Genomic DNA, 12903 nt, shown 5'->3' on the forward strand with positions numbered 1-12903 from the left:
GGAAGGGCCACAACTTTATTGATTACAGCAGTGAAAAGGTATTGGCTTAGGCATTGGATTTCTGAAGCAAGTGGGTTTATTCACCAGTAGGTGGAGCCTGTTGATGCTAATCCAACTATAGGCTCACCCCTGATGTCACCGAGGGTCGTGCCATGGCCTCCCGCCAAGCAGGCATCGGACAGAATACACGACCGCCAGATTCCTTTAACGGAATACCCCTAAAAATTGAAGGCATAGGCGATGGCCACACCTAGCTCTTCGACACAGCACATCACATTATTCCAATGCCTAACCGCCACCCGAGCCCCAGGGCTCGCCGCCAATACCCTCACGGCTGTAACCAATCCCGGATGCTATTGATGACACTATCTAACCAAATGTCGTTCCCCAGGTCTGATAAATGCACCCCGTCAGGCTGGCGCCACAGCAAAAGGCTGCTGAACACGCCCCCCCTCAGGCACCTGGTTGGATGCCTGCTGGGGGGCGTGGGCGCCAGCCAGGTGAGGTGGAGGGAGGGGGCTGACGCCCCCTGCTAGGGGCGGTGCTCGGGCTCCCGCCCACAACCACTCCCCTCTCTTGCAGGGAGGAGAGTCTTTCTTGCAGTTCTCTTTTTTCCTTTTAATCCATATTTTTAACCATTCATTTTGTCTTTGTCATATTTAATTTAAAGCCAGAGACTTTCCCATAGCTCGCCATTAATTCTAAAAGTTTTTAAATGCTCTCATTTGGATTTTTGAGTGTCAGGAGTAGGTCATCAGCAAATGCACATAGTTTATAAGATTTATGTTCCAAAACAATCCCCTTTATGCTCTCATCTAGTCTTATATCTTGATTCAATATTTCTAGGGTTAAAATAAACAAGAGCGGTGAAAGTGGGCACCCTTGCCTTGCACCCCTTTCAATCTTGAAGATCTCTGACATTTCCAAGTTAATTATCAGATTTGCCTTTTGAGATTCATAGATAGCTGTTATCCTTCTAATAAATCTTTCCCCCATCTCATTCTTCTCTAGATTTTTCTTTTAAAATTCCCACAATACATTATCAAACTCTTTTTCTGCATCAATAAACATAAAAGTGGCTTTCTTCCCTGGGTGCATATCCAGATATTCTGATAGGTCAATCACTATTCTCATATTTGTACTCATTTTCCTCCCTGGCAAAAAACCCGCTTGATCTTGACTTATTATTTCATTTAACACAGTTTTTAATCTATTTGCCAATATATCCTCATGAATTTTGTAATCTGAATTTAGCAATGAAATGAGTCTATAATTTTCAATCATTTCTCTCTTTGTACCTTCTTTTGGTAATAGAATTATGTGAGCTTCCCTCCACGAGTCCGGTAAATTCCCTTCTTCCATTATCTTATTTAAAAGTAATTTTAATGGAGTCGAAAGCACCTCCTTTAACCTTTTATAGTGGATTGTGGGGAGACCATCCGTACCAGGGGCTTTACCATATTTACTCCTTGAGATAGCATATTCCACTTCCATCATGGTAACAGGGGAGTTTAACAGTTTTATTTTTTCATCAGATATTCTGGGTAAGGGTCTGCTTTGTAAATACTCTACTATTTCCTCGACTTTCTCCTTACCCTTTTCATATAATTTAGTGTAATATTTTACAAACCTTTTGATTATTTCTTCCGTTTTAACTATGATCTTCCCTTCGTTCACTACTCTATTAATAGTTCTTTCTGCCTTTTCTTCAATTGCCAAGCCAATAACTTTCTGGTTTTATTTGCTGATTCAAAATATCTGTTTCATCCATCTTAAGTTATTTTCTATCTCCTGGTTTAATAACACTGATAATTGATTTTGTAATAAATTGCAATTTTTCCTTGCCTTCTCAATTTTAGGTTGTTTAGCTAATACTTTTTCATTTTCTTGAATTTCTATTTTAATTTCCTCCATCTTCGATTCCCTATTCTTTTTTTTGGATTGCATGCTGCTGAATGTAAAAACCTCTTATAAATGCTTTACTCACATCCCATATTACCCTAATACCTGTATTCTGCACCTTGTTATTTTGGAAAAATTCCGTACGTAGTTCTTGTGCTTTAGCTATTTTTTTTCATAATTTAGGATTTTTTCATTCATTTTCCATCTTTTAATTACCCTTCTTCTACTTCTTAATTCTACTGTAACCAGATTATGGTCAGGTTTTTTTATATGAATTTTATTAGTAGTTTCCACACAACAACAACAACTTGAAAGCTATCAAAAAATAACAATACACAACACAGAGAAATCAACATTCGAAAACTAAAAATAAAACAAAAACAAAACAAAAAAACCAAACAAATCCATATCTTACAAGTTAATATTATAAACACTAAAACAACAACAAGACATTGACTTCCACCAATCCCACAGCACCTTTATCTCTCATTGTGTCTTCCTGTTTTCCTGTTTTCTTTATCCACTCTATCCTAACATCTAGATTTAAATCCTTCTTTCATATCCTTTCACTTCACAAAGTTATTCCAGACTCAGCCAGATTTCTGCCCTCGAACCTTGACTTTTGAGGTATTCATTTAGGCACTCCCATTCTTTTTTTACTTCACTTTTTGGTTTTTGTCTTATTATATCTGTCAATTTGGCTAATTCTAAATATTCTGAGAGCTTACATAGCCGGTCTTCCCTAGTGGGTAACTGATTCCCTTTCCAGTACTTAGCCACCAGGATTCTTGCTGCAGACGTTGCGTATAAGAAAAAAATAGTTTTGTCTTTTGGGATATCATCATTTAAAATTCCTAAAAGGAATGCCTCTGGCCTTTTACTATATGATATTCTTAATATTTTCTTTATTTCTTCGTGGATCATGTTTCAAAATTTCCCAATTTCGGGGCATGTCCACCACATATGATAGAAGGTTCCTTTTTGTATCTTGCATCTCCAGCACTTATTATTATATGTTTTATTCATTTTTGCAAGACTTTCTGGTGCCAGGTACCACCTGTGATACATTTTCATATAGTTCTCTCTTATTAGGTAACATGCTGTAAAATTTATATTTTTTGTCCATAGTCTTTCCCATTCATTATATTCAGTTGGGTGGCCCAGATCTTGTTCCCATTTTTTAATAGTGTCTCCTTTTTCCTCCTTTTCTACTTTCCCATTTTGTAACAGTTTATATATTTTTGAGAGAGTCTGTTGGTTGTTATATAAAATTTCTTTTTCCCATATCGAGATTTTTTTATCAAACCCCTTAAGCTTACTATCCTTCTCAAATATTGTTTTTAATTGGAAATATTCTAACCAATTCACCCCCCCTCTCTTTTAATTCTTCAAATTTCTTTACGGTTGGGCAATCTTTTATCTCTTCTACGAGTTCGCTATATGTTAGCCAGCTATCTTTCATATTGCTTCTATGCAAGGCTGATGACCCTATAGGTGATAGCCACCAGGGAGTTTTGGCTGTTACTATTGTTTTATTTCTTTCCCAGACTTTGAATAAGGCCTTTCTCACCAAATGATTAGTGAATCCTCTATGTGCTTTTATTTTATTGTGACCCAGGTAACCATGCCACCCGAAAACTTTGTCCCAGCCCTCCAGGTCTAAGATTTCGGTATCTGTCAGTAACATCCAATCTTTCACCCATGTCATGCATGCAGCCTCAAAATACAGCTTGAGGTTTGGGACTGCGAACCCGCCCCTTTCTCTAGGCTCAATCAGTACTTTGAACCTTACTCTTGGCTTCTTACCTTGCCAGATAAAATTAGAAAGATCCCTTTGCCAACCTTTAAAACATTTTGTCCCGATAATTATTGGGATCGTCTGGAAAAGGAAGAGCATTTTTGGTAGAATTGACATTTTTGTTTTTTATAAGATATTTATTAAGGTTTTCAATATTAATACAAAAAGAAAAATCAAAAAGAAAAAAGAAAAAAATAACAAAAATACAAAAATAAGAATAATTAAAAAACACACAAAATTTCCAGAACTTACTTTCCATTAACTTGTTTCTCAGACCTCCTCATACCTCCCTTTTTTGTATTCCAATTCAAATTGTTAATTCAGCAAATCCTTATCAATAAGTTTTAACCTGCTTCTGAACCTTCCCCCCCCCCCTCTATTCTCCTAAAACATTACAGCTAGAAACCACTTAATTTCTATCCGACATCATTCTAACATTCATTAATTTTACAGTGTTTCTGTAGATAGTCTTTAAATTTTTTCCAATCTTCTTCCGCTGACTCTTCTCCCTGGTCTCGGATTCTGCCGGTCATTTCTGCTAGTCCCATATAGTCTATCCTCTTCATCTGCCATTCTTCCAGATTGGGTAGATCCTGTGTCTTCCAGTACTTTGCGATGAGTATTCTTGCTGCTGTTGTTGCATACATAAAAAAAAATCTGTCCCTCTTTGACACCAATTGGCCGACCATGCCCAGGAGAAAGGCCTCTGGTTTCTTCAGGAAGGTATATTTAAATACCTTTTTCATTTCATTATATATCATTTCCCAGAAAACCTTGATCCTTGGGCACGTCCACCAAAGGTGAAAGAATGTACCTTTGGTCTCTTTGCATTTCCAACATTTATTATCGGGCAAATGATAGATTTTTGCAAGCTTGACTGGGGTCATGTACCACCTGTAAATCATTTTCATAATATTCTCTCTTAAAGTATTGCATGCTGTAAACTTCATACCTGTGGTCCATAACTGTTCCCAGTCAGCAAACATAATGTTATGTCCAACATCTTGTGCCCATTTTATCATAGCAGATTTAACCGTTTCATCCTGAGTGTTCCATTTCAGCAGCAAGTTATACATCTTTGACAAAATCTTAGTTTTGGGTTCTAACAGTTCTGTTTCTAATTTTGATTTTTCCACCTGGAAGCCAATTTTCTTATCCAAATTATATGCCTCCATTATCTGATAGTAGTGAAGCCAATCTCACACTTTGTTTTTTAGTTTCTCAAAACTCTGCAGTTTCAGTCTATCTCCTTCTTGTTCCAAAATTTCCCAATATTTCGGCCATTTGGCCTCCATATTGAGCTTTTTCTGAGCTTTTGCTTCCATTGGGGACAACCACCTTGGGGTTTTATTTTCAAGTAAATCTTTGTATCTTGTCCAGACATTAAACAATGCTTTCCTGACAATATGGTTTTTAAATGCTTTATGTGCTTTAACCTTGTCATACCACAAATATGCATGCCACCCAAAAACATTGTTAAAAAAGGTAAAGGTAAAGGTACCCCTGCCCGTACGGGCCAGTCTTGACAGACTCTAGGGTTGTGCGCTCATCTCACTCTAGAGGCCAGGAGCCAGCGCTGTCCGCAGACACTTCCGGGTCACGTGGCCAGCGTGACAAGCTGCATCTGGCGAGCCAGTGCAGCACACGGAATGCCGTTTACCTTCCCGCTAGTAAGCGGTCCCTATTTATCTACTTGCACCCGGGGGTGCTTTCGAACTGCTAGGTTGGCAGGCGCTGGGACCGAGCGACGGGAGCGCACCCAGCCACGGGGATTCGAACCGCCGACCTTTCGATCGGCAAGTCCTAGGCGCTGAGGCTTTTACCCACAGCACCACCCGCGTCCCCCCCCAAAAAAAACCATTGTTAAAACCTTCTAAATCCAAAATGTCTGTGTTCTCAAGAAGCAGCCAGTCTTTCAACCAGCAGAATGCTGTTGATTCATAGTAAAGTTTAAAGTCTGGCAGGGCAAATCCACCCCTTTCCTTTGCATCAGTTAATATCTTAAATTTTATTCTGGGCTTCTTGCCCTGCCAGTCAAATCGAGAAATATCTTTCTGCCACTTCTTGAAACAATCCATCTTGTCCACAATTTGGTTTCTCTTCAGATCGTATAAATCTTTCGCCTTTTAGAATTGACATTTTTATCAAGGATATCCTTTTGAATCAGATTATGGTCAGTTATCAATTTAGGTAGAATATCTGATTTTTTTAACCTTCGGTAATAGATTATTAGTTATACAGATTCCATTGATCCCACCCGCTGTCTTTTTTGCTTGGGAATAATGAGTAATTTTTTTCTCTAATGGGTGCTTATAATGCCACACATCATTCAAATTCAAACTTTCCACCATACTAAAAAAAAGTAGGGGGGAGTCTTCCTCTAGGTCTACCTCCTGATTCTGTATGATCAAATTCCAATGAAGTGACTCCATTCAGATCTCCTAACAATATAATCTCCTCATTTATGAAATCTAATAGCTTATCTTCCACCACCTTAAAGAATTCTGTCTTATTCCCATTTGGGGTATATTTTCCTGTTATCACAATTTTTTCATTACCTTCCCCCACTTGTATTCCCAGAATTCTGCCTTCAACATCCTTAAAAATTTGTTTTGTTTCCAATTTTGGGTTAACATATATTACAATGCCTCTCTTTTTCCTCAAGTCTGATGATATAAATTCTAAACCTAATTTTTATTTTTCAAAACCCTTAACATGCGTTTCCTGTAAGCATATCACATCCCACTCACCCTTTTTCATAATGTGATGTATTTTGTTTCTCTTCAATTTATTATTAAGTCCATTACATTCCATGTAATTATATTTAAGTCCATTAAACTTTATTTCAATTTAAATGGTAAAAAAGTTAAATCAATATCTTCAATCTTCACTCTCCCACTTCTGTCTCCTCCGTACTCTCTCTCCCTGTTTCTTCGATGGTTCTAGATTCAGGTAGGGAGCCATGTTGGCCTGACGCAGTCAAAATATATATAAAAAATAAAATAATAAAATAATATTAAAATAATATTAAAATGATATAAATATAATATGATAGCTAGCTAGCTAGCTAGATAAGTAGGTAGGTAGATAGATACCTTCTTCAGGTATCTGAAGAAGTGTGCATACACACTAAAGCTTATACTAAGAACAAACTTAGTTGGTCTCTAAGGTCTGCTGGACAATATTTATATTATTTATATTATATTATTTTTTATATATTTTGCCTGTTTCTTTGGTTCCTATGCCAAACTCCTTCCTGTATCTCCTCTTAAATTTGGCCACTTCTTCTATCGATCTTAGCGTTTTCCTCCTTTCTTTGAAGGTGAAAGTTAAACCCTCAGGAAACTCCCTGTGATGTGTTAAGGGGCTGCTTGTGCGTAAATGGCTGAGTTCTTAACTCCTGCAATCAGTTTCTAAACTCTCCCCGTCCGCAGAGCCATGGGTGCATGGCTACCTCAATCGCTGGCAGAATCCGTCATTGGGCACTTCCGGAATTTACGCCAACATAGGAGTTCCTTAACGGAAACCCTCCTTTTGGAATCTCTGCGTGACAGTTTCCTGCGCGGAGTGGGCGTCCCCAGCGGAGGTCCTGAAACCTCTCCGCTGTTCTCACTGGAAGTATCTTGGAGCCATCCCTCCGACTGAGTTTCTGCGGGAACTCTCTCTCTCCCCCTGCTGGTTCCTTCCTCAGCATCCGAGGGTCTCCTAACCTCCTTGAGCTCTTCCACCACCTGACTCTCTGATGGCAGTTCCCTGACATCCACCTCCCCTCCAGGACCCCCCTCACCCCCCGTTTCCCCCTCTTCTCTGGGTGGTGAGGCTGGGAACCCCCTGAACGACTCTTCCTCATCTTTGGATGACTCGAAAACCACCCTCCACCTACTACTGTCCCTTCTTCCCGAATACTCTTCCCCCTCTGATTCTTCTTCCTCTTCTTGTCCTGATTCTGGGAACCCCTCGAACTCCCCTTCTTCGTCAGTGGTGCCGAAGTGTTCCTCCCAGAACCTAGCCAAGGGCTGAGGCTTCCTTGGGTACCGGAGATGAAACGTTCCTACTAAAATCTCATCATCAACCGTTTCTGCCGGTACCCAGGTATTTTCGGACTCTGGTTCCCCTTCCCATGCCACTAAGTACTCCACCTGTTTACCCTTCCACCGAGAGTCGAGTATTTCTGCTACATGACTACTGCTTTCCCTCTCTTCTACTTCCGGTGCCGCGGGAACCTCACCTTCACGTCCCAAAGATTCCCGCCCCTCCCGGTACGGTGACAGTAATGACCTATGGAATACTGGATGCAGTTTCATGTTGTCTGGCAACCTGAGTTTGAAGGCCACCGGATTGACCTGTTGTATAACTTCGAAGGGTCCCAGTCGTTTCGGTCTCAATTTTTTTCACCCGCCCTTGAAGGGCAACCCTTTTGTTGACAACCACACCTGGTCCCCCACCCTTATGGTCTCGCCTTCCCTTCTGCTCCTATCTGCCTGCTTCTTGTATTCTTCCTTGGCCCTATCCAAATTCATCTTGAGCTGTTGATGTATGGCTTCCATTTCTTCCACGAAATGTTCCGCGGCTGGTACACTCCATCTTTCCCCTCCTTCCCCTGGAAAGGCCCTGGGGTGACACCTGTAATTGGCCATAAATGGACTCATGCCCGGGGACACATTTTCCGCGTTATTGTAGGCGAATTCGGCCAGGGCCAATTTCTCTACCCAATCATTCTCTCTGTCATTTACATAACACCTCAGGTATTGTTGCAGAATACCGTTTGCCCTTTCCGCCTGCCCGTTTGTTTCCGGGTGTCTGGCAGTCGAGAAATTGACCTCTATGTGCAGTAAGCTCATGAGCTTCCTCCAGAACCTGGACGTAAATTGTTTCCCTCTGTCTGAGACCACCCTCAAGGGGGCGCCATGCAACCTAAAAATGTATTCTATAAACAACCTGGCGGTTTCTTCCGCTGTTACCGCATGTGAGCAGGCTATAAAGTGGCACATCTTGGTTAACTGGTCTACTACCACCATGACAGCCGTTTTCCCCTTGGATTTGGGCAAATCCGTCATAAAATCTATGGAGACTGCCTCCCATGGCCGTTCGGGTGTGGGCAATGGTTCCAGCAACCCCGCCGGCACCGCCCTTTCCCCCTTTGCTCGCTGGCAGCGGTCGCACCCCCTTACATACTCTCTTACATCTTCCCTCACCTTGGGCCACCAGAACTGCCTGGTAACTAACCACATGGTTTTGTGCTGCCCAAAGTGCCCTGCGGTGGGGCTGTCGTGTAGTTGTTTGAGTACTCTACCCCTCAATTCCCCTTCCGGTATGTACAATGCCCCTTTGTAATACAACGCCCCATTCCTTTCTTCAAACCCCCCTGTGTTCTCCCCAGCTCTCCTGAGCCCTCTGATCTTATCTTGGGCGTATTCATCCTTCTCTGTCCCTTCTACCAGTTCCCTTTGCCCCACCAATGCTGCTCCACAAACCCAGTGGTCCTCTGGGATGATATGTCTTTCTTCGGGCGCTCCCTCCCCCTCCATATACTCGGGCTTTCGAGAGAGCGTCCGCCCTGACGTTCTCTGGTCCCGGTACATAGCGAATCTCAAAATGGAATTTGGAGAACTCCTGTGCCCACCTCACTTGTCTCTGGTTCAGTACTCGGGCCGTTCTCCAATATTCCAGACATTGTGCTGCGCACCAATCAGCAGGTGTCGCCACCGTCGAAAAGCTTCATGAATGGCGAGCAGTTCCCGGTCGTACACTGTGTAGTTCCTTTCGGATTTGTTCAACTTCCGCGAGAAAAAGGCACACGGTCTCCAGTCCGACTCGTCTTTTCCCGGCTGGAGAAGCACCGCCCCTACCGCGCGATCAGAAGCGTCCTTCTCCACCCTCATCGGCTTCTGTAGATCTACGTGCAAGAGCTGCTCCTCCGACGCAAACACTTTCTTTAGCTGTTCAAACGCTCACTGTGCCTCTTCCGTCCAGGCGAACTTCTTCTTACTACTGAGACAATCGGTGATGGGCGCCGTTAAGTGGGCAAAGTTTTTGATGAACTTCCGATAGAAGTTTCCAAACCCCAGGAATCTCTGCACGTCCTTCCTGGTTCTGGGTGTCTTCCATTCCAGTACCGCTTGGACTTTACTGGGATCCATGGCCAACCCCTTGTCTGACAAACGGTACCCCAGGAACTCCACCTCTCTGGTACGGAACTGGCACTTCTCCAATTTTACCCACAGCTGGTTTGCTTGCAGCCTGCTTAGGACCTCCCTGACATCTCTGACATGCTGCTCCTCGTCCTCTGAGTAGACTAACACATCGTCTAAAAAGGCCACACAGTTCTTATAGAGCAGAGGTCCCAGGACGTGATGCATGAAGGACTGAAAGCAGGCTGAGCCCGCCTGTAATCCGAAGGGCATAACGAGATACTCAAAGGCCCCCAAGGGGGTGAACATGGTGGTCTTCCATTCATCCCCCTTCCTCATCCATATCAGGTTATAAGCCCCCCTCAGGTCCAGCTTGGTAAAAATCTTTCCCTTCTTCACCCTGGTCAGAATGTCGTCAATCCTGGGCATGGAAAAGGCCACTGGTTCTGACACCGAATTGACGGCCCGGAAGTCCACGACCAACCTGGTTTTTTTTTAGTCCTTTTTGTCCACAAAAAATACTGGGCTGCCCCCCACCGCTCTTGACTCCCTGATGAACCCTCGTTTCAGGTTCTCGTCTATAAACTCCCTTAACTCCTGCATCTCCCTGTCCGACATAGCATACAGTTTGCCCACTGGTAACTGGGCTCCCGGGAGTAGATTAATTTGACAGTCAAAGGGTCTATGCGGGGGCAGACTATCTGCTTCCTTCTCGCTGAAAACATCACTCAGGTCTGCATATTGTGGTGGTATTTCACCCTTTTCTCCCACCACCATCCCTGCCAGACTTGCTCTAGCCAACCCCTGAGTTTCTCTTCCCTTGCAGTGTTCTAGGCAATGAGCTGATCCAAAAGAGACTGCCCGCTGGTGCCATCCCACTAGCGGGTCATGTAACGTCAGCCAGCTCATCCCTAATATGATGGGCGGCCCCGCCAGAGTGGCTACGTGAAAGGCAATGACTTCCGTGTGCCTTGCCACCCTCATTGTCATGGGGACCGTTTGTTGGCTCACTTCCCCTCCCAGAAGTTCCCTCCCATCAATCATGGTCACCTGCAAGGAATTACCTAAGGGCAGCGTCTGTATCTGATGCTCTAATGCAAACTCCTTACTCATGAAATTGCAGGACCTGCCTGAGTCTAACAGGGCTTTTATCGTGAGTGGATGTCCATTGGGGAGCTCTAGCAATACCTCTACGACTAGAGCCGCTCTTGGGGGTTCAGGCTTGGGCACGTTCACTGATCCTTGGCCTGGCTGCTGTGCCCTGTCGCTGGCAGCCAGGCGTTGGCTTTTACCTGCTCCTTAACCCCCTCCTCCTCACTCCCAACAGCTCCCACCATTCCTTGCCATCCCTTCCTTTGTGGGCACACTCTGGCAAAATGTCCCGGCTGTTGACAGAGGTAGCATTTTTTGGCGCTCTTCCCCTCCTTCTTCCGCCCTTCCTGGACGTTTGAAATGCCGTACGCGCGCGCAGTACCAATCTCCATTGGTTCCGCTGGCGGGGAAGGTTGCCCTGGCATCTCAGGAATGCGGAAATCACTCCAACGCTCTCCTCTCCCTTCCCGCTTCTCCAGAGCCCTTGCCTCTTGGCGTGATCCAATCGCAAGAGCCGATTTAGTCAGCTGATCCATAGACTCCGGCCGGGGCGCGCGGGAAAGTTCATCTTTCACGCCGGGGATAGCCCTTCTTCAAACAGCATTTGAATCGGGTCCGAGCACAGGTCCCACCCCAATTTATGTATGAGCATGGTAAACTGTGTCCAATACTCTCGGACGGACTGATTCCCCTGTTTGCATGCCATTAACTGTCTGCGTACCACGCCCTGTTCAATCTGGCTGGAAAACATCAAATCCATCGCGATAAAGAATTTCCTCAAGTCCTTTAGGGCATCATTATTCGATGCCATCAGGGGCCTCACCCATTCTCTAGCTCCCCCCTCGAGGTGCCCAATCACAAAAGCCACTCTCGATTCCTCATCGGCAAAGTCATCAAACTGCAGGTTGAGTGCGTATTGCATTTCTGTCTTAAAGGCTTGGTAGTTTCTTGGGTCACCCCCGAATTTCTGTACCAACCCCGGTACCTTCCTTGTGATGGGGGTGGGCTTCCCCTGTGCATCCTGAGCTCTCCTCTCCTCGAGACGCGCCATTAGCAGTGCCAGCTGGTGTTCCAACGCTCTGTTTCTCTCCTCCAGAGTTGGTCCCTCCCCAGCTCCTCCCGCTGCTCCGTCTCCAGTTGGGTTGCTCATGATGCCTCTCTTTCGCACACGCAGCGTCGAAGACTGACGGATTGCTGTGATGGGTTAAGGGGCTGCTTGTGCGTAAATGGCTGAGTTCTTAACTCCTGCAATCAGTTTCTAAACTCTCCCCGTCTGCGGAGCCATGGGTGCATGGCTACCTCAATCGCTGGCAGAATCCGTCAGTGGGCGCTTCCGGAATTTACACCAACATAGGAGTTCCTTAACGGAAACCCTCCTTTTGGAATCTCTGCGTGACAGTTTCCTGCGCGGAGTGGGCGTCCCCAGCGGAGGTCCTGAAACCTCTCCGCTGTTCTCACTGGAAGTATCTTGGAGCCATCCCTCCGACTGAGTTTCTGCGGGAACTCTCTCTCTCCCCCTGCTGGTTCCTTCCTCAGCATCCGAGGGTCTCCTAACCTCCTTGAACCCTTCCACCACCTGACTCTCCGATGGCAGTTCCCTGACACTCCCATTTGAATCTAATTGATTTTTTCTTTAGAATATCTGTAAAAGATTTTTTATTTTGTCTTTTCTTCAAAATTTATTTTGGCAACTCCTTAAAGATGAATATATTTCTTTCATCAATTATTAGCTTGCTCTGACTCCTTTTTTCAAAATTTTGTCTCAGTAGCCTGGAATTCAGAAATATGAGACATTCACTTGGACCTTTATATTATTTTGATCTATCTGGTCTAATCCTAATCCAAAATTAGGTCGTCTTCTTGGACCCCCAGCCAAACTGCCAACTCTTGCATAATTTTCTTATCAATTTGTTCATCTTTATATCTGGGAATCCCCCTCAAGTGCAGAATCATTTCACGTTGATGTAATTCAAGTAACGC

General features: G+C 44.1%; 2 long non-coding RNA genes across 2 annotated transcripts in view; both read left to right on the forward strand.

The window, feature by feature from the left end:
• LOC310836013 overlaps positions 1-12903 on the forward strand; it is a 795471-nt gene that overhangs the window by 62570 nt on the left and 719998 nt on the right. The window lies entirely within an intron of this gene.
• LOC310835985 overlaps positions 2219-12903 on the forward strand; it is an 85717-nt gene continuing 75032 nt past the window's right edge. Inside the window, exon 1 of the long non-coding RNA XR_014559804.1 lies at positions 2219-3821. This is a non-coding gene — a long non-coding RNA (uncharacterized lncRNA). The remainder of the gene's footprint in view (positions 3822-12903) is intronic.

This window comes from Podarcis gaigeae (genome assembly GCF_964106915.1).
Source record: "Podarcis gaigeae genome assembly, chromosome: W".
In the NCBI taxonomy this organism is placed as follows: domain Eukaryota; kingdom Metazoa; phylum Chordata; class Lepidosauria; order Squamata; family Lacertidae; genus Podarcis; species Podarcis gaigeae.